Source organism: Lithobates pipiens, unplaced genomic scaffold, assembly GCF_037356315.1.
Source record: "Lithobates pipiens isolate NorthernLeopardFrog02 unplaced genomic scaffold, aLitPip1_a1.2 Scaffold_28, whole genome shotgun sequence".
Taxonomy (NCBI): domain Eukaryota; kingdom Metazoa; phylum Chordata; class Amphibia; order Anura; family Ranidae; genus Lithobates; species Lithobates pipiens.
The window spans coordinates 101,976,559-101,999,814 of NW_027507789.1; the positions used below are offsets into that span (position 1 = coordinate 101,976,559).

The 23,256-nt window shown below is 42.7% G+C and overlaps 1 protein-coding gene across 4 annotated transcripts in view; it reads left to right on the forward strand.

Moving 5' to 3' along the window:
- LOC143935546 (uncharacterized) overlaps window positions 1–23,256 on the forward strand; it is a 445,466-nt gene that overhangs the window by 55,177 nt on the left and 367,033 nt on the right. The gene's annotated exons all lie outside the window — the stretch shown is intronic.

Consider the following 23,256-nt stretch of genomic DNA (forward strand, 5'->3'; position numbering starts at 1 on the left):
ATATTGGCCCCATAAAGAATGTGGAAGGACATCTGGTTACAAAGGATGGGGAGATGGCGAAGGTATTGAATTTCAGTAACCAAAACTGCAGTGTTTATCCTCATGACACATCGCAGGAAGCACCCTCATGGCTAACAGAGTACAGAATTAGAGATAGACTTGGAAAACTTAACATTAATAAGTCACCGGGAGCAGATGGCTTGCACCCGAGGGTCCTTAGGGATTTCAGTCAAGTAATTACCAAACCATTGTTCTTAATTTTTACTGACAGTCTACTGATTGGAATGGTACCAGCTAATTGGAGAAAAGCCAATGTAGCACCGATTATAAAAAAAAAGGGCCAAAAGACATCCCTGGGAATTACAGACCAGTTAGCCTAACATTGATTGTATGCAAGCTCTTGGAGGGGATAATAAGGGGCTATATACAAGATTTTAGTAATGAGAATGGTATCATTAGCAGTAATCAGCATGGATTCATGAAGAATCGTTCTTGCCAAACCAATCTTGGGATTTTTTTGCTCTCCTCCGCTATGTGTCTTTCGTGATCTATCTTAGCCGCCCTAATTGCAACCATACATTTCTTGTTGCAGTCTTTATAAAGTCTGAATGCCAATGATGATCCATCAGCCTTGTATTTTTTGAAGGCCTTCTCCTTTGCTTTTATATTTACTGTATTTTTACATTGGAGTTAAGCCATTCATGACTTTTGTTTGCTCTTTTAAATTTATTTCCCAATGGAATGCACTGGCTCATGTCCATATTTAGTATGCTCTTAAAGCAAACCAATCTCTCCTCCGTGTTCTTTGTTCCTAAGATGTTATTCCAATTTATATCTTCTAGCAAGGTTTATAGTTTAGGGAAGTTGGCTCCTTTGAAATTCAGTGTCTTTGTATATGGTTCCTATTTCCCTTATGTTTCCTATTTGTGTGATTTATACTGAAGCTAATTGACCTGTGATCTCTGTTTCCTAAATTGCCCCTTATTTCCTCATCCGTGATCATGTCTATAGTGTTGGTAATCAGTAGGGCTAGTAACTCCTCCATGTATAACAGTATCTCTAGTTCTCCCATCTTGTCCGCCAGGCTCCTGGCATTGGTGAACATGCCACGTAGTTTAGACCTATTGCAAATAGGACTTGTTACTGTACTCCCCCTGGGTTTATGTGCTTTAGTCAATCTACCACTAATGCCCCGAATACTACCCTTTGGAATATGTTCCACGCTGGCACTTTCCCCTCTATCCTTCCTGACTGTCACCCATCTACTCTTTTCTAGTGCCTGCACCTCTTTGTCTCAACCCGCCTCTGTGCTGGCCTCTGCCGGGACACCTACCGGGTACGTTCCCAGCCCCCCTTTAGTATGGAGGGTCTTCTCAGTTTTGACAGTTACATAGTTAGTTACATAGTTAGTCAGGTTGAAAAAAGAGTCCATCTAGTTCAACCACAAAAAAATTTATAAATTAATAAAAAAATAATATCATACAATCCCATATACCCACAGTTGACCCAGAGGAAGGCAAAAAACCCAAGCAGAGCATGATCCAATTTGCTAAAGCAGGGGTAAAAAATCCTTCCTGATCCCCTGAGAGGCAATCGGATTTTCCCTGGATCAACTTTACCTATAAATGTTAGTATCCAGTTATATTATGTACATTTAGGAAATAATCCAGGCCTTTCTTAAAGCAATCCACTGAGCTGACCAGAACCACCTCTGCAGGGAGTCTATTCCACATTTTCACAGCTCTTACTGTGAAGAAACCTTTCCGTATTTGGAGATTAAATCTCTTTTCCTCTAGATGTAAAGAGTGCCCCCTTGTCCTCTTTATTGACTGTAAAGTGAATAACTCAACACCAAGTTCACTACATGGACCCCTTATATATTTTTACATGTTGATCATATCCCCCCTTAATCTCCTCTTATCAAGAGTGAATAAATTCAGTTCCTCTAATCTTTCCTCATAGCTGAGTTCCTCCATGCCTCTTATCAGTTTGGTTGCCCTTCGCTGCACTTTCTCCAGTTCCCCAATATCCTTTTTGAGACCTGGTGCCCAAAACTGAACTGCATATTTCAGATGAGGTCTTACTAATGATTTGAACAGGGGAAAAATGATATCTCTCTCTCTGCAGTCCATACCTTTATGAATACAAGAAAGGCCTTTGCTCGCTTTGGAAACCGCAGCTTGGCATTGCATGATATTATTGAGTTTATGATCTACCAAAACCCCCAAATCCTTTTCCACTATGGATCCCCCCAGTTGTACTCCCCCTAAAATGTATGATGCATGCATATTCTTAGCCCCCAAGTGCAAAACTTTACATTTCTCAACAATAAAACCTCATCTGCCACATAGTCGCCCAATTAGACAGAGCATTGAGGTTGGCTTGTAAATTGGAGACATCCTGTAAGGACGTTATTCCACTGCATAGCTTGGTGTCATCTGCAAAGACGGAAATGTTACTTTTGATCCCAGACCCAATATCATTTATAAAGATGTTAAAAAGTGAGGGTCTCAGCACTGAACCTTGGGGTACACTACTGATAAACTTAGACCATTCAGAGTAAGAATCATTGACCACTACTCTCTGAATTCTGTCTTTTAGCCACGTATACCACGTCCACCACCACCCCTCTGTCCAAGGTTTTACTTGCCTCCTCATAAAAAGAAATCAGGTTTGTCTGACAACTTCTGTCTTTCATGAATCCGTGCTGTCTGTTGCTTAAAATATTTTTTTCTTGCAAGAACTTGTCTATGTGGTCTTTTATTAATCTCTCCAGTATCTTCCCAACTATAGAAGTTAAACTAACAGGTCTATAGTTACTTGGTAAAGATTTTGTTCCCTTTTTAAATATAGGCACCACATTGGCCCTGCGCCAATCCAGTGGTACTATTCCTGTCAGTGAGTGCCTAAAAATTAGATACAATGGCTTTGAAATTACAGAGCTCAATTCTTTTAGGATCCGTGGGTGGATGCCATCAGGTCCAGGTGCTTTATCCACCTTTATTCTGTCCAAATATTTCTGAACGATATCACTTTTGAGCCATTGTGGATTTGGGGCTGCGTCACTACCACCCCCATTATGGACATGAGCTCCCCCATGCTCCTTTGTATACACAGAGCTGAAGAAAGTATTTAATAAATTAGCCTTCTCTTTGTCCCCAGTCACCCACTCCAGATTATTTTGTAAAGGGCCTACATGCTTGGACTTGACCTTTTTACTAAAGTTGCTTCCCTACATTCAGAACCTGGGCTTCCAGGGAAACAATGTGCTTACATTTTGCACAGCAGTATTAGCCCTCGATCAGATGATCAAGGAACGCATAGATGCTGCAAGATGTACACCGAGTTGCATCTCCACACCTGCCGGGAATCATACCTACAATTTAATGAAGGTTGTGGATTATACCCTGTCCATATTAACTAACGACTTGCTTCATGACACTAATGCTCAACAATACACAGGTACTCGCAGTCCACGTGCACTCGCAGTCCACGTGCACTCGCAGTCCATGTGAACTCACAATACACAGGTACACACAATACTCAGGTACTAACAATCCACACACACTACTCAGATACCCATAACACACAGGTACACCCAACCCTCACAATACTCAGGAACTCGCAATACACAGGTATTTCCAATACACTGGTACTCACAACCCTCATAATACTCAGGTACTCCCAACCCTCCCAATACATAGGTATTCCCAGTACTCAGGTGCTCACAATACTCAGGAACTCACATACACTGTCAGTTAGATTTTGTAGTTTGTGTCTCTATCACTTTGCACAGCCTCCCCTTGTAATCTGACACTAGCAGTCAGTCACCTTCAGTGCCGCCGCTTCACTGATCAGTCTCGCTCCCGTCTGCACTTCACTTCCCCGCCACGTCTCTCTATCAGCCTTCCACCTCCCAGTCCCGCTGGCTGTCCTCCCGCCTCCTCTGTCCACGTCTGTGGGGTGATTACTGTCCTCTAGGTCCTCGGGTCACCCGCTGCCACTCTGTCGGGGGAGGGTGCGTCCGCCGTGCTGCTGCTCTCGGGGTGGGGTCCGGTCCGGTCTGGTCCTCTACTCGCTGCTCACACCCTCCCTCTCACTCCACTCTGTCCCCAGCACTACCTTCTGTGCCAAAAACTCTGCAACAGCACCACCTAGTTTCACCGCTAGCACTGTACTAGAACAATAGTACAATACAGTACCTCTGGCGGTGAGGGTATGGTAGTACGATGCACGAACATTGGAAAACATTCTTTTTAATGTATCCCACTCCTGATATAATGTTTCTCTCCTGTTCTAAAGTAAAATGTTCCTAGATAACTGCATTATTACTTTATTACAATTGGAAGTAAATTAGAATCAATTTTTTTTCTTTTTTTTCTAAAGGACAGTCTCCTATTAATTACAATAGCTTTAATTGCACGGAAACAAGTCTTATAAAAATCCATGTAGCTAAAAGTGAATCAGTCTTGCATTTTTAATTAGGTTTAGTTGATAATACTCAAAGGGTTACTAAACCCTCGTTTGTTATTTAAAAATATATATATATCATACTTACCTCCACTGTACAGTTAGTTTTGCACAGTGTGACCCCGAATCATTGTCTTCTGGTGACCCCTGGTGGCGCTCATGGCTCCTCCTGGCATCTGGAAAACCCCTAGGAGAAGCGCTTTCCCAGCAGGTTAACGTGCGGGTGTGCTCCCGAGTCCAGCATTTGTGTCCATAGACACAGAATGCCGAACTCGGCCCCGCCCCCCCAGCGCCTGCATCATTGGATTTGATTGACAGCAGCAGGAGCCAATGGCTGCACTGCTATCAATCTATCCAATCAAGAGCCGAAAACCCCGGGCAGAGGGGAAGAGCGTGTCTCCACTGAGGGAAAGAAGGGGTCGGGTGAGTAAAATGGGGGGGCTGGGGTGCTGCTGAGTGACAGAAGTTTTTTACATAGGATGCATTAAGGTGAAAAAACACAAGGTTTACAACCCTTTAATGTGGTTGTAAACCCTGTTACACCACTTGTACCTACAGGTAAGCCTATTATAAGGCTTACCTGTAGGTACTTTAATTATCTCCTAAACCTGCACGGTTTAGGAGATATTTACCATATATGCTTGCATCAAAGATTGTGCCCTCTCTAAAGGGCCTGTGCCATGATGTCCTCATGGATCCGGCCAATTACAGCGTTGGAGCCCGCAAACCCAGGAAAAACCTCTGGGAGACATGTCGCCGGTCACATCGGTGTATGGGGACCACTGCAACAGCTTTGTTCTAAGGTAACTATTTCATAATGAGTTAGTATGTGAAGTATACTAGCTCATTATGCCTTTTTCTTGCAGTTTTTTTGTTTGTTTTTTGTGTTTGTTTTACTTAATGATAAAAAAATTTAATTCTTCTAGAAATTATTTTTTCATGCTTTTCAGAATAGAGATCCCTTGTGTTTGTAGTGACTTTACCACTGAATTTTCTATGTGGGCTGTTTTTATACAATGCGATCATTTAACCATCATTTTCTCGTTCAAAAGTTTTTATTTTATGTTAAAATAAATTACATGTACAGAATATAAGACAAATTATGTGATACCAGAAATAAAAAGACATATTGAAGTACGGATGATACAAAGCAAAGAAGATTTCAAGATATTCTCGTGGGAATGACAATAAATTGCCTTATATATTTTAGAATTTGAAAACATTCTTATAGCTGAGTTTTAAACATTTTAATCCCAAGAAAATATAAATATGTCTAAAAGAAAATATATGATTTTAAAGTTTTGACCATAACTTCTAAAGTATGTTTATAGTAAGTATTATATAGTAAGGGAAGAACATAAAAGGTATATAGGAGGGGAAGGGGAGGGAATAATTCTCCGGAGGAGGTTTTATGTATCAGCTAATGTTGTAATTCTATAAAAGATCTTAATCACCATAACAATAAAACTCGGTTGTCAATATTATTTGACGTATAATATTTAATCCAGGGTTTCCATATGATATCAAACTTTGTCATCTGGTTTTTATCTATAGCGTCCATTTTAGCATGGATGAAAGATTGATTCATTCTACGTTTGGTTTCTGCAATATTCACCACATCTGTTTTCCACGCATTGGCCATTCTACGTTTGGTTTCTGCAATATTCACCACATCTGTTTTCCACGCATTGGCTATAGTCTGCTTTGCGGCTATCAGGAGTGTAAGAACTAATTTGAATTGTTTCTGATTCAGAAAGGCTGGTTTTAAATTAAGGAGAGCTATAACTGGGTCTGGAAAAATTGTACGATCAAAAATTTTTGTAATTATCAGAAAGATCTTTTTCCAAAATGATTGTACAATTGAGCAATGCCACCAGGTATATATATAGGTACCTTTTTCTGGACAGCCACGAAAGCAGAGGCCAGTGTTGTCTGTTGAGAATTTGGCGATTCTCGCAGGAACCAAATACCAGCGTGTGAGAACTTTATATGATGATTCAGACGCCAATATATTTATAGAGGAAGATTTTGTGAAAGACCATATGTTGGACCAAGACCTAGAATCGATCGTACAATCCAAATCTTTTTCCCACTTGGCCACATATTTAGGTATAACAGTATTTTAATTAGATATCGATTGTGTATACAATGATGTAATATGACCTTTAGCATGTGGTTCCTTGAGACAAAATCTTTAAAATTGAGAAATATTATGTAAGTTTACATTTAAATCGAGAAGAGGAGTATAAAGAATTTTGATTTGGAGGTATCTGAATATTTCTGATTGTGGAAGCTTATATAATTCACATAGATCTGTAAAAGATTTTATTGATGTAGTTGAAGTTAAATTATATAGACAAGTGATACCAGCCTTAGACCAAGCTTTAAAGGTTTTGGGATATTTCCAGGCTGGGTAAAAAGTCGGATTCTTGTGGAAAGATAATAGTGGATTTTGTGGAGATTGCAGACCATGTGAATTTCTATACCTATCCCATATAGATAGAGAGTGCTTAGAAATTGGGTTATTTATAGACTTACGATCCGCAGGTTGTAACCATAATATATTGTTTATAGGAAGAGGATCACAGTCTACAGCTTCAATGAGGAATCTCTGTAGAAGAGTGATATTTTGTTAATTGAGATAATTGAGCTGCCTTATAATATATGTTAAAGTCTGGAAATCCCAAACCACCCAAAGCTTTGGGGAGAACAAGTGTTTTTTTGTGAAGTCTGGGTTTTTTTTCCCCCCCAAGTAAATTTTTTTTCTTTTTGTTGAATCAGCCTAAGAAAATATGCAGGAATATGAATCGGGAGAGTTCTGAATAAATATGACAATTTCGGAAGAACAGACATTTTTATGATATTGATTTTCCCAAACCATGATATCGGCATTGATGTCCAATTAGATAACGACCTTGTAATATTTTTTAATAGAGCTGGTTAATTAGCTGCAAATAAATCTGAGGGGTTAGGAGTAAACTGCACACCCAGATATGGGAGGCTATGATCTACCCACTTAAAGGGTAGTGAATTTTGTAAAGATTGTTTATCTCTCTCGACAAGTGAAATGTTTAATGCTGAAGATTTTTGAATATTGACCTTAAGGCCCAAAATAAATGAGAATTCTTGTAGTACAACCATAAGTACAACCATAAGATTTGGGGCCGAAACATGTGGAGAAGATAGAAAAAGGAGAATATCGTCTGCGAATAAACAGAGATTATGATGAAAGCCACCCATTTCAATACCTGTTATAGTGGGTTCCATCCTAATTCTTTGTGCTAAAGGTTCAATGAGTAAAGCAAATAATAATGGCGAAAGTGGACATCCTTGACGAGTCCCCCTCAGTATATTAAACTCGTCCAATTTTTACCCTGCATATCTGATATAAGCTTTGGGATCTTGATACAAATTAGAGATCCATCGTAAAAAATTAGGGCCGAATCCCCATTTGGAAAGGGTATAGTTCATATATGACCATGATACTGTGTCAAACGCTTTCATAATATCTAAAGAAAGAAAACAAGTGGGAATACGTCTTTTTTTAGCGGCATGTGACAGGAATGTTGCACGTCTAATATTATCTCCTGCTTGACGTAATGGAATGAAGCCCACTTGATCACGATGTATAAGATTGCCTATAATAGTATTTAATCTGTTAGCTAGAATTATGGCTAAAATTCTTATGTCCAAATTTAGTAACGAAATAGGGCGATAATTAGACCATATTGAATCGTCTGTGTGAGGTTTAGGGAGCATACATATAATTGCAGTTAGGGTTTCTCTTCTAAAAGAATGACCTTCCAAAAGGGAATTAAAAGTGTTTGTCAAGACGAGATAGGGTGTCTACAAACGTTTTGTAATACAGAGCAGAAAAACCATCAGGACCTGGCCTCTTATTTAGTTTCAGATTTTTGATAACTTCAGATACCTCTATAATTGACATTGGTTCCTCCATCATTTCTATTTGTGTTTTAGATCGGTAGAGATATATGAGAGAAAAAATCATTCACTCTAGAAGGGTCCAACTCATTATTAGAAGAGTATACATTTTTTAATTGTGTTTTGAATTTTTGTAATATTTTTAAAGGATTATTTGTATATACCCCCTAGAGATTTTCAGACGTATCGGTTTCATTGGGTTCTGGCAGGATTTTAATGCCCTTGCTAATAGTGTGTGAGGTTTATTCACATTGATATAGAAATTGTGTTGTGATCTCTTGATGGTTTTATCCGCTGCTTCAGTAAGGAATAGATCAAATTCCAATTTAGCTTTGTCAAGATTTATTTTAGATAAAGAAGAAGGGTTATTTTGGAATGCTGTGTGACATTTATTGAAATGTGTTTCTAAAGTCTGGCAAAGGATTTTCCGCTCTCTGTTGAATATGTTTGCTTGCTTGCTGTAGACATATGCCACGGAGAACAGGTTTGTGTGCTTCCCATAATGTAGTTGGAGAGATGTCAGATGTGGAGTTATATTTTATATAATCTTTGAGCGCAATTTCAATATTATTTTTATGAGCTGGATTTTTGAGTAGGAAATCTCTTAATATCCATGTTGGATCTTTTTTTTGGGAATTATAGAGGCAACAGTAATGTAAAGCGCACTATGATCGGACCATGGAATGGGAATAATTTTTATTTCTGGAATTAGCCCTATGGACATAAATATATGGTCTATCCTAGAGAATGAGCGATGAGGGAATGAATAATGTGTGTATTGTCTCTTGGTTGGATTCAATTCTCTCCAAGTATCTACTAGGTTATGTTTTGTAATTAGTTTTGATAAGAGTTGTTTGTCTGCTGTATGTGACTGTGGGATTGGTGATTTATCCAAAAATGGAAATATGGTCTGATTAGAATCTCCACATATAATTGTAGTACCTATTTTGTGGTGTTCTATAGTTTGAAATAAATGAGAAAGAAAAGAAATAGGATTTTTGTTAGGAGCATAGTATGATGTAATGGTGATAGCGGTATCAAGTAGGTGTCCTTTAAGAATCAAGTAACGACCTTCTGGATCCTTGATTTCCTTCATTAGTGAAAATGGTGTATTGCGATGGAAAGCTATAAGCATGCCTCGTTTTTTAGAGGAGGCCGAAGCTGTGTATACTTGGGGGTAGTCTTTAGTGAAAAATTTGGGAGTGGATTGTGACGCAAAATGAGTCTCTTGGAGGCAAAAACTATATGTCCTTTTTTGGATGAAAATGTGCGGAAGGCTTTAGTGCGTTTGTGTGGAACGTTTAGTCTCTGAGTATTTAATGATATGATGTTTAATGGGGCCATGGAGTTGGGAAAAGTAAATATATGTTGGTGTTTATGTTAGAACGAGTGTCATATAAGAAATTATTTGTCTCCAGAGTATAGGGGTGGAGGGAGGGAGGGGAAAGGAGATAATGACTGAAAGAAAATAAAATTAATATACAATATTGAAATATATCTTAACATATCTATGTTCTTAATGTGTCCATTGGGAGGAGAAAAACTCTCCCTCCAAGGGTACATGAGCCACTGTCAACTGCTAGTGTACACCGAGCTGCTGAGGGTAGCAAGAGAGGGTGCAAGGAACTTCCCTGCAGAACACCAAGAGCCAATCATATAATTTCATTTTTCAAGCAAAAAATAAAAATGTAAGATTAAGGCAACCTCAGAGACAAAGAAGAGGACAGAGAAAAAAAAAACAGTTATAATAAGGTGCCAAAAATTATTAGGAACATTTCTTAAATAAGATTATGATAAAAATATTGATTGGAAGTCAGAGAAAAAACTCGGCAATAGCCATTCTGTTAAAAAGGCAAGATAGTAGCCTCAGTACAGGTGTTTATAAGTCCATAGTGTCAGCCAGATCTGGATCTGGAGGTGAAGATTGTATGCGACTTCTTTTCTGTGGATTGTAGTCTTCTCCTCTTCTGGAAGCAGACGAGGGATTATCAGCATATGAGGATGATTTTTGGCGAGTGTCCGCAGCATCTCTTGATGTGTTTATCATTCCTAGTTTCTGTAAAGTAGTTTGCAGGTCCTTAGCTGTTCGGCACATATATTTGCAACTTTGGAAAGTAAAATGCACTCAGAAAGGAAAGCCCCATTGGTAGATTATGTCATTTCGCTGTAATATTTGCAGTAGTGGTTTTAGGGTTCTTCTTTTGTTGATTGTAATTTGTGAGAGGTCTGTGAATAATTTATATTTATGACCCTGGAAAATTAGGAGATCTTTATTTCTAGCTGTATTTAGCAGTAGTTCCTTAGTGCGGTAGAAATGCAATTTTGGGATAATGTCACGGGGAGGACCATCTGTTTTTTTTGGTGCTAGGGCTCTATGAACCCGGTCCATTTCAAGACACTCTAGTGGGATAGCTGGTTGTAATTCTTGAAAAAGTGCAGTAATAGCACTGTTTAAATCAGTCACAGATTTGGGTATTCCTCTAATACGTATATTGGAGCATCTTGCACGATTTTCGAAATCCTCAAATTTGGATTGTAATATGTCATTTTCCTCTTTAAGAAAATCAATTTCTGAGGCAATGTTAGATGTATAATTTTCCAGATTGTCTGCTCTAATTTCCAGTGCTGATGTACGCTGACCAAGCTCTCTAATTTCTTTAGTAAGTTTTGTGGTGATGGTATCTGCAGTGGATTTTAGTGATTTTTGAAGCAGATTTTCTATTTGTTTCAGCGTTACAGGAGGGGATAAGTCTTTGTGGTTTGTGGGGTTTCAGTGCCATACTGCTGTATGTGTGAGGCGGCGCTTTCTTGTTAATTTTCTGCCTCATGAGTCTCCTCTGACCCCCCCCCCCCCCCCGAATGTCACCTATGTAAGGTAGGGATATTTATCTACCGTTGGTATGATATATGTGCAGAGGGTCAAGTTACCTCCGCCGTTATATGTCTCCGTTGTCCTGCTGAGAATGGAGCTCTAAGCCAGCATTACCTCTCGGCTCGGCTCCGTCTTCTCCCTCCTTGACCATAATTTTCTCCCTTCCAAACCTGCATACATTATGTTGTAGTTAGCTTTTCCTTAAGACTCATTAGTAAGGCTATGGATATGATCCTTTTGTTAATATTGTGTCAAAGCTGAAAACATATTCCACCTTATTCTTTTTATATTGTTTCTTATTTTCTCTGTCTCGAGCAACAGGTCATTGATTTTCTAACCCCTATAGTGCATCCATGGTGACATTTGTTGTATTTACCAGTTGAGTGATTGCCTAGCAGTTTATAAAGTGTACATGGGAATTTACTAGTTTATAGATTGCGTTCCAACTGCACAAATGTTCTTTTCCTTCCTGTCCAAGTTATCATGCAACCCTGTCTCCAGTAAAACTCACACGAACCTGAACTGGATGTTGCCAACACTGCCAGACAGAGGCGGCTCTTTAATTAGGCAAATTAGGCGGTGGCCTAGGGCCTCGCTATCACAGGGGCCTCGCAGCTGCCTAATTTGGCCGACCCGCACACAGAGCATCACTTTTTGGGGAATGTCTCTCTCCCTAAGCGGAGATCCTCTCTGCTCTGGTAAATTACCTGCATTGCCAGGACCTTGCCTGTGTATCCAGGCTAAATCCTGCTGGTGCTGAGCCAAGTGGCTCCAGTGAATTCCCCAGCAGGGGGGCGCTAATGTGGGCACATCCACCCTCAGCTTATGTGGGCTGTTTGGTGTCCAACGCACTGCAATCTGAACTCGGGGAGAGATGCTGGCTGTCTCCTCACCTCTGATGTCTACAGACAGGAAAAGGAGCTGACAGAAGGAGGATCCCTATCCTGCCTGTCAAGTTTCTCCAGCAATGGTGGGACTCCTGTCATATACCTGATCTTTCTCCTGCCTGTCAAGCCTCCCAGTAGTGGTGATACTTCTGTCCTAGCCCAGAATCACTCCTGATTCCATTGTCTCATCCACCACTGATACCTTGCTTTAATTATTTTTTCCATTATGGGCGTGAGTGGGGCCTCATGTCTAAGTTTTGCCTAGGGCCTTACAAAACCTAGAGCCACCTCTGATGCCAGAGATTCTGCCCTGGTTTTGTCAGAGGCAAATTCAATCTTCTCTATTATGGCTCACCCCCTTCCCTCCTGTGCTTCAGAGGTTCCAGACAGAAAGCTCATTTAGGCATATCTGGTGGAACTGCCAGAAAATGAAACATTTATGGATCTGGGTTTACTAAATTATCTACTTGGTCGCAGGCAGGTCTTATCCGTATAATTTTGCCCAGCTGGCAACTAGCAGGATTCAGCATTGTAATCTCTAATACCATGTCACGATCCTAGTCCACCCTCAAGATGGTGGCCCAGCGTGTGTTCCACCACCAGCCTCATTAATCGGACATGACATCAGATATTCCGTGTCCTCGCCAGGAAGCTTCCTGATGATGCTGTGGGAGACGAAATGTGCTGAGGTGGGGGACACAGCATGTCTGATGTCGTGTACAGTTAACGAGCCTTGGGAGGTGGAACGCAAGTCGGACTACCATCTTGTTTGTGGGCTAGAACTGTGACAGAGTTAGAGATTATACTGCTGAATCCTGCTAGTTGCAGGCTGTGCACGATGAAATGTGAGTGTACATTCTTTTAACTTTCTGTGGGCAGAGGACTTTTATTAAACGGGTTGCACTATGATGTTGCTGTCAGCAGTTTACTTTTATATATGAGGATCTGCGGAGGACGATAGTAGACACTGGTGATCATATGCTGTACAGGTCTAATGCCCTGTACACATGGTCGGACATTCCGACGACAAAATCTGTCATATTTTTTCCGACAGATTTTGGCCCAAACTTGTCTTGCATACACACGGTTGCACAAAGTTGTTGGAAAATCCCATTGTTCAGAATGAGGTGGCGTAAAACACGTACAACAGGACTATAAAGAGGGCAGTAGCCAATAGCTTTCATCTCGTAATTTATTCTGAGCATGCGTGGCACTTTGTGTGTCGGAATTGTCTACACACGATCGGAATTTAAATGATCGGATTTTGTTGTCAGAAAAATATATATATTTTCGGATTTTTGTTGTCAGATCTCAAACTTTGTGTCGGAAATTCCGATGGAAAAAGTCCGATTGAGCCCACACATGATCGGAATTTACGACAACACAGTCCGATCACACATTTTCCATTGGAAAATCCAACCGTATGTACAGGGTATAAGACTTCCAAAAAAGTTACCAGACCCACTGGATCAAGGGGCCTGATTAGTTTAAATTGCACAGGGGAACAGGGTGCATGAAGGAGCACATTGGATATTCACTGTGTATATGGTTTTTGGTATATTTGTGTACCTCCACTGAAGGCATTTATATGGTGTGTATATATATAGTTCATAGAACACACTTTTTTGGATCTTATTTTATTAAGCATGATTATTTGGAATAGGGTAATTTTTAGCCCAAATATTCACATTAAGGGAATTTGTGCAGCGATTTTCGTGTTTTTTTTTTTACATTTTTTTACTGTTTATTAGCACTGTGTATTACAGTGGGAAGAGCAGCAAGGGTATATAATTTTTGGCGCAGTATACATATTTATAATAAGCATCAAACTGATGCTGTATCCACCTAGGTGAGTATGTATCCTCGAAACCCACCGTGAAGGGTGAAGATTGGGTCTGTTGGTTTTTACCACAGAAAACCCTATGGCGGGAAAGGTAAGTGGAGTTTTTCTAAGAAACTTTTCTTATGAAATGTCTCCTTTAAAAGTAAAATGTTGTCATGCCTAAGTGTCATCACTGGGGGCTGTATGGAGCACGTACCTTCTCATGCTTTGCTCAGAGATCATGCTGTGTCACAGAAGCAGAAGGGTTTTTTCCTCCGGCTAGCAGGCAGACCACTGGTAAGTTCCGGGGGGGATTTTGGTTCACCAGACACCCCCCACCTGGGCTGAACTCTCCCCTTCTTCATGAAGCTGAACATTAGGAGACAGCTAAAGAACGGTCAGCGATGCTGTTTTTTCTTTCACTGCCCCTAGCATGGTGGCAGCTTTCAGGTCCCCTCCCCGCCATCCCTCCCTCCCACACAAGCCGATCCTGGCAGATCGGAGGCTCGTGCTGGAAAACTCTTTTTTTTTTTAAAGAGAAAGGAGGGGGGCCCGATGCGATGGAGGGGGCAGGGCTTAGTGCAGCATTGCCGTCCTCCAACGCTGGCGTGGGAGTGGGTTGTAATAACTCCATTTGTGCTGGCTGCAAGTTGTCGAGGGATACAAGAGCTAAGAGGGGCACAAAAGTGGTTTGGAGACACAGGCATTTCCTGTTTGACACATTTACTATTTGCATCAGGCTGAGCATTAATAGTTCAGTGGCTGAACTATTGCTCAAGCAGTGGATGCGATTTCTTCTGATAGTGCGCTTTTGTGCATCGGGCTAAGGTCAGTAGGGGGGTTGAAACACCCCCAAAAAAGGGCTAAAAGGGTCTCCCTGAAGCTCTGGAAAGCCTACTCATCCGCTCCACATTTATGTACCCTTAACTGATTGTTTGGGCTTGCTAAAGCCTCCTCAAGCTGTCCATTCATTGCTGGAAAAGTTTTTTGTATCTTAGTGGATCCCCCAGATAAGCATTTTTTTTTCCCTTCTAAAAAGTTTTTTCACACTTTGTCCTATGGTGGATTAAAATCACTAAAAGTGGGGTATACCAGCAATAGGGATGATCCGAACACACCCCCCCCCCCCCGGTTTGGTTTGCAGCAGAACATGCGAACAGGCAAAAAATTTGTTCGAACACCGTTAAAGTCTATGGGACACGAACATGAAAAATCAAAAGTGCTAATTTTAAAGGCTTATATGCAAGTTATTGTCATAAAAAGTGTTTGGGGACCTGGGTCCTGCCCCAGGGGACGTGTTTCAATGCAAAATTTTTTTTCAAAACAACAGTTTTTTTGGGAGCAGTGATTTCAATAATGCTTAAAGTGAAACAATAAAAGTGAAATATTCCTTTAAATTTCGTACATGGGGGTGTCTATAGTATGCCTGTAAAGTGGCGCATGTTTCCCGTGTTTACAACAGTCCCTGCACAAAATGCCAGGAAAAAAAGTAATTTAAAAGTACTCGCGGCTATAATGAATTGTCGGCAATTGCTGGCAATATACATAAAGGTAATTGAAAAAACGGCATTGGATTCCCCCACAGTCCATTACCAGGCCCTTTGGATCTGTTATAAATATTAAAGGGAACCCCGAACCCGGAACCCCGAAGTTTAAAAAAAAAAATTGCGTGCGGGTCCCCCCAAATTCAATACCATACCCTTCAGGTCTGGCATGGATATTAAGGGGAACCCCACGCCAAAATGAACAAAAAAAAGGCGTGGGGGTCCCCATCAAAATCCATACCTGACCCTTCAGGTTTGATATGGATTTTAACGTGAACCCATAGCAATTTTTTTTTTTAAATGGCGTGGGGGTCCCCAAAAAAATCCATACTAGACTCTTCTCTGAACACGCAACCTGGCATTCTGCAGGAAAAGAGGGAAGGACAAGGTCCCCTTGTTAAAGGGGGCTTCCAGATTCCGATAAGCCCCCCATCCAGAGACCCCCACAACCACCAGGTAAGGGTTGTGGGGATGAGGCCCTTGTCCCCATCAACATGGAGACAAGGTGCTTTGGTGTGCTACCCCAAAGCACCCTCCCCATGTTGAGCACATGTGGCCTGGTATGGTTCAGGAGGGGGGCGCTCTCTCTCCCCCCTTTTCCTGAGGCCTGCCAGGTTGCATGCTCAGATAAGGGCCTGGTATGGATTTTGAGGGGGTCCCCCACTCCATTTTTTTTTTTAATTCTGGCATGGGGTTCCCCTTAATATTCAGGTCTGGTATGGAATTTGGGGGGACCCCATGCAATTTTTAAAAAAAAATTTGGTTCAGGGTTTCCCTTAATATTCATACCAGACCCAAAGGGCCTGGTAATGGTCTGTGGGGGAATCCCATGCCGTTTTTTTTCAGATTCTATCCTTCAGGCCTTGCACCGTCGCTAAGCACCATTCAAGAAGCTCCTGACTAGTCTTCCTTTTGTGGTAGTTGTTTGGGGATGATTTGGGTAATGCATCCAAAGAAATTCTAGTGGAAAAAAAAGTACCCCTTTGCCATTTTATAAAAGGAGTAAAAGTATTTCCTGACAGACTCCATGGCAGCAACATGTGGGTTTAGTCCCGCCTCTACTACCCCATAGGACACTACTCCCATAAATATTTGCTTCCTGTCAGCGGCCGTGTTCTTTTTTTTTGTCCTTCTCCGAAGGACCTAATGGTGGTCTTCCTACCCGAGGATTCTCTCTCCCACGATCAGAATTGGCCGAGCTGCGACTTTGGAAATGAAAAGTCTCATTACTCCATTAAGCTCTAGCTACTAGCGGGGTATGGAATGGGCATGAGAAGAGGCGCTGGAAGAAGCCAGAAACCTAGCCACTTGCAGGCAGGCCACGCATTGGTCATATAGACCAGCTATTATCAGATGACCCTATTGCCCTCCAGTAGCCTGGTATATTCCTCTTATCTTCGGCCCAGGAGGCGATCGTGGTGGGAGTGGTGAGATTTTTCCTTATTGGTCATGGCACGGTTTTTGTTTGTTATCTCCTGTGTATGTTTCCCCTTCTATTCTTCATTAGTTGCATGGCTAAAGGCATGGCGGCTGGTTCCTCCTGCGTTCCAGCTGCTGTTTACTTTCTGCTTTGTTCTGCAGCCGTACTGTGCATGCACGAGTACGGTACGAGAATGAGGCTTGGTTCGCACATGCGCGATAGCGGCAAAATGGCGCTAATTGTGCATGCGCATGGACGCTGTGTATGGCGCAGCGGTGATGTCACAGGGGTGCCTTATTTAAACAGGGGAAAAAGCCTGCAAGCTTTGGGAATGCTTGCGGGCTATTGCGGCGACTTCCCCTGGCCTCTGTGTCTGTTATTGGTAGGTGGCTCTCTGGGGACACGTGGGCAGATGCTTTCCTGTCTGTGGTACTTATTTGTCTGTCTTTGCAGCTCTGATGGATGCCCCTAGAGACATGGACTGTGGCCATCCCTCTCGCAGCACATACTTAGAGGTGTGTTTTCTTCTCTTGGGTAACCAGCTGGGGGGGATTTGTTTTTGGTCATTCTGGCCATTGTTTCCCCTGAGGCCGCGTACACACGGGCGGATTGTCTGCCCAACTAAGTTCGGCAGACAATCCGACAGACAGTCCGTTCAAAATTAGCATGAACGGACCGCACACGATGAGCAGACAGTCCGCTGAAAGCGTGCGTGATGACGTGTACAGCACGTACGACGGGACTAGAAAAACGATGTCTTATACACTGCCGTGTAAACCCTTTCTGAGCATGCGCCATACTTAGTCCGTCCAACTTGCCTACACACGAGCGGACTGTCCGCTGAAACCAAGTTTGGACGGACAAAACCAAGTTTGAACGGACTGTCTTACGGAAATTCCGTAAGACTTTGTTCGTCAGACTGTCCACTGAAAAAGTCCGCTGAAGCCCACACACGAGCGGATTGTCCGCTGAAACACTGTTCAGCGGACTAAGTTGGGCAGACAGTCCGCCCGTGTGTACGCTGCCTGACTCTTGTGTTACCTGTTTTTTCTTTTTTGTCAGCCCTTCCAGGGCAGAACATCGACACAGCTCTCACAGAGGAAGTGACTCTTCAAAATTGCATCATCGGCACTCCTCTTCCAGGTCTAAACACCACGGTTCACCCTCAAGATTGGGGCACCATAGTGAGGAACAGTCTCGCCCTTCCATGGCTCACTCCAGTCGCTCATCGGTCTGTATCTGCTGGAGGTGTAGGTCACAAGTACCTATGGGAAAATTCATATGTGACCTCTGTTACGCCAAAGCATCTAGCGAAAGAGGGGGTGCGGACCGGAAGCTAAAATCCCTGGTCAAAAGTATCGTTAAGGAGTCCCTTAACCAGCCAGACCCATGTTCCTCCTGCAGAACTGCCACATTCTCCAGTAAGGGAGACACAAATTCAGGACACTTGGGATTCCTCTCTGTCAACCCATCCATCTGCTGCCATCTCAGATAGTGACTCTGAAGAGGAAAATCCCTGTGTGGGGTTCAATTTTGCTCTGCTTTCTCCCTTGGTTAAGGCCATTAGAGAATCCTTAAATTGGGAGGATCCTGTGGCCGCCCCTTCCAAACAAAGGAAATATTTCAAACATTTGAAGACGGAACGGGTCCATTTTCCATTCCAGACGGATGGGGTAAGGTGGAGACAAAGAACTCCATGCTATCTAAAGTTTTAAAGCTCTATCCCTTCAAAGAGGAAGATGTCAAGCATTTGCAGTTGGCTCCGTTTGTGGATGCAGCCATGATGAGGCTGGTAAAACATGTGACACTTCCCTTGGAGAATACAGTTTCCTTTAAGGATGCATTAGATAGGTGGATTGACTCTGATCTAAAGGGAGTTTATCTTTCAGAAGGTATGGCTTTTAACCCAGTGTTAGCTCTGGCTGCAATGTCCAAGGCCATGGAAGTCTGTACGGATAACGTGGATGAGACACTCAGGAACATCTCGGAAGATGTAGTGAGAAGTTCTCCTGTCCAGGAGCTGAGGCTAGCATCTGCTTTTCTGGGGGAGGCCTTGATCGATATTATCCACCTGGTGGCTCGGGTCATGCTTTCAGTTGTTACCACCAAGCGGGCCCTGGGACTCCGTCCATGGCTGGCTGATCCAACATCTAAACAGGTATGGTGCCGAATTCCTTTTGAAGGGTCTTTTTTTTTTTTGGCAACAAATTGGATAACACCATAACCCGGGCCACTGGTGGGAAGTCGGGGTTCCTTCCTCAAGATCGGCAGTTGCAAGGCCAAAGAAGATCCTTTCCAAAGAAACAGTACCAGGAACGAGCCAGAGAAGCTCGTAATTACAGACCAGGCTGTAAATTCTCCAGGTCATGGAAGGCAAGACAGTCATCCTTCAAGAAACCTGTCAAGGGCGGTTTGACGGGGGAGCGGAAGCCGACCATGTCTTTTTGAGATTGGGCCCGCTCAGACAGACCAGGTGGGAGCTCGCCTTCTCCACTTTCGGCATGTCTGGGCGGTCTCAATTCAGGACTTCTGGACCGTCAAGACGGTCTCTTCAGGCCACACCTGGGCCTTCAGCAGTGCTCCCAGACTCAGGTGTGTGCCCACCTCTCTTCTAGCCTCAGAAGAAAAAAGGCTGATTCTATTAGCCTACATAGAATCTTTATTGGATCAAGGCACTGCTATTCCTGTCCCAGACAACCAGCAAGGCAAGAAAATTTACTCTCCTCTCTTTATGGTCCAAAAGAAGAACGGTGCATGGAGGCTCGTCATAGATCTGACCCATCTGAACAGTTTTATCAAAAAAGAAAAGTTCAAGATTGAGACGCTGTCCACAATCCAGCAGTCGGTCCAATCAGGAGACTGGATGGTCTCTATAGACCTTAAAGATGTTTATTTTCATGTTCCTGTGGCAGAGGATTTTCAACAATTTCCATGGACAAACTTCATTTACAGTTCACATGCCTTCCCTTCGGGCTATCGACTTCTCTACGTGTCTTTTCAAAAGTCTTGTTGGCCGTTGTGGCTCTCTTGAGAACCAAAGAGATCCGTCTGCATCATTACTTGGACAATCTTCTACTGTTGGCTCAAGACAGAGACCAGCTCCTAGAACACAGAGGTCAGGTCATCTCCACCCTCCAGGAATTTGGGTGGATTCTGAATCTGGAGAAGAGTCAGTTGGTTCCATCTCAGTCTTTTGTGTTCCTAGGAGCCCTCTTCAATACAGTGAAAGGCACCATCTCTTTACCCGAGGAAAGATTTTATTTACCCGAGGAAAAGATAATCCGAGACAGAATTCGTCCAGGTCTCTCTGCCTCTCATCTCCACGCCCTCTGATGTCTGAGGATCATCGGCACCATAGTGACCACGATACCAATGGTGAAGTGGGCACAGTGGAAGATGAGGCCCTTACAAAAAGGCTTTCTTCATCAGTGGTTAGGCAACAAAGCCCAGCTTATTTACATTACTTCGACCATGAGAAGTTCCCTTCCCTGGTGGCTCAAGTGGGAAAATCTTTACAACTGCCACTCCATTCTTCCCACCACATGGGTCACGATAACAACAGATGCCAGCAACAAGGGCTGGGGCGCCCATTGCTTGACAGAAGTGGCACAGGGCACCTGGGACTTTCCTTCCAGAGTAACAGTGTCAATCATCTTGGAGTTGAGTGCAGCATTTCAGGCACTTCTGGTATTTCGTCATCTGATATCAGGAACCTCAGTTCTATGCAGACTAGACAACATGACGGTGGTGGCGTACATAAGGAAACAAGGGGGTACTCGAAAACTGTTCCTACTTCAAGAAGTAGAACCAATTAGGACCTGGGCTCAGAGGAACCTGGTCAACTTAACAGCAACATATGTACCCGGGATTCAGAACATCCAGGCAGACTTCTCAAATCCCTTTAGACAACAACGAATGGTCTCTCCACAAAGAGGTATTCAGTTGGATCTTAACATTGGGGATCTCCCCAGAAGTCGATCTCCCCTTGCAAGAATAAGCTGGTGAGGTACTACTCGAGGTTCCAGGATCCTCAGGCGTATGGAGTGGATGCCCTGATGGAGCGATGGTGGTTTCGCAAAGCTTATGCCTTCCCTTCAACCCCCATCATTCTTCAGTTCCTGCGGAGACACAGGTCAGAGGTAGCAAAGGTGATAGCCATAGTTCCTTACTGGCCCAACATGCCTTCGTTTCCCCTCCTTAACACTCCTCAGTGTCCGGGATCCGATTCCCTTGCCCCTCAGACCAGATCTTCTGTCTCAGGGCTGGAGTCTACATCCCTGCACGGATCACCTGCGCCTAAGGGTCTGGTTTTTCAGAGGGGAAGGTTAGAGGCATTAGGCTGCCCTGAAGAGGTCATTCCCACTTTCCTCAGTGCAAGAAGAAGTACCAGTCTGGTATATGAAATATTTGGGCAAAATTCACAAGCCATATGTCCTCCAAGTCCAACTCTTGTAGTGCTCCGGCAGTTCAAGACTTCTTAAGTTTCCTGCAAACAGGACTGGATTTTTTCCTGTCTGTTAGTTCTTTCCGTGTTCAAGTATCAGCAATTTCAGCTTTCTCCGGGGTTTCATGGGGCAAACATCCTTTGGTCCAACAGTTCTTCAAGGGGGCAGTCAGGCTCAGACTGCAGAGGAAACCTAGGTTTCTCAAATGGGATGTTCCATTAGTCCTTGATTTATTTTCTCGCAACTTGACAAGCCACTCTCGATCAGAGAACTTACACTTAAGACTTCCTTTCTAGTAGCCATAACCTCGGCGAAGAGGATTACTGAAATTCAGTCCCTAGGGTCAAAGGAGCCCATTCTCACCTTTTTTTTTTTTTCCCAGACAGAGTGGTCCTAAACCCAATGCTAGGGACAAATCCCAAAGTCACCTCCACTAAAGTCTTCCACGATTACCAGGAAATCACACTTCCTAACTTGTCATGGTTATGTCACTGGTCATCAATTCATACTTTTATGTCTCATTATTGTGTTGAACCAGCTACTTTGTCTTCTGTCAATTTTGGTTTGAAAGTACTATCGGTTGATGGTGTTAAATCTTTGTTCAGCATTTTTGCACACCTGGGTGTGTATGGCGAGTTATTTCCCACACGTTGCTGCCATGGAGTCTGTCAGGAAAATTAAAACTTCCTATGAAAATACTTGCCATAACTTTCCTTTTCTGATGGAGTCCATGGCAGCAGGAGTTCCCTCCCATATGTCTGGAGTAGGCTAGTTATTGAACAGGGCCGTTGGCAGGAAGAAAAGATTTATGGGAGTAGTGTCCTATGGGGTAATAGAGGCGGGACTAAACTCACACGTTGCTGCCATGGAGTCCATCATGAAAGGAAAATTTACGGTAAGTATTTTGATAGGAATTTTCCATTTTTTATTTTAAAAACTCCAGGCAGTCACAACGGTCTCAGCTGTCATGTTCTAAAGGTAATCTTCAGGGTCAAGGAAACCTACAAAATACTCAAGCCTCCTTATGAGGAGGTGCCCCCGCTCACTCAAATAGGGGGATTTCTTCTGTGGTTCTCAAGGATCTGGGGAAGAGTGTCAAGACAGATGGGTGACTTCCTCAATAGTTCCAAGGTACAAACTGGAGTTTCCGAGAGTTCCTATCTCCTCATTTTCTCCGATCAAACGTTCCTAAGGATACAGAGAAAAATAGATCTTTCTCTCAAGCATTGGACCATCTTTTGGCAAAAAAATGATAATGGTGGTCCCCATGTAAGAGCAGAAGTTGGGGTTTGGTTCAAACATTTTTTTCCCAAAACCTAATGGACATTCTGGATCTCAAAACTCTAAATTCAATTCCTGAATATAAGCACTCTTTTTTCGCATGGTGTCAATCCAATCAGTCATCTCCATCCTACAAGGAGAACTTCGGGCGTCAATGAACATCAAAGATGCATACCTCCGTGTGCCTATTTCCTCGCTCACTAGTAATATCTAATTTTCAAAGTGGAAAATCTTCATTTTCAGTGTGTAGCTCTTCTTTTCAGTCTAGCTACTGCACCTTGAGTGTTTACAAAGGTTCTGGCCAGATTAAGGGTCCAAGGTATAACAATTATGGTTTACCTAGATGATCTGTTCTTGAAGGACCAGTCGGTAGCCCGCTTAGACCAAAGTATGGTCACCACATTCAACTACATAGAATATCTAGGTCAGATCCGTAACCTAGAAGAAATCTTCTTCAAAACCATGAAGAAGGCTAAAATACTTGGGTCTGATCATAGATACACCCAGGTATTCTTGCCCCAGGCAAAGATCAGCGCCATAAAAGCAACTGATTTTGGTGGTCGAAGCAAGATG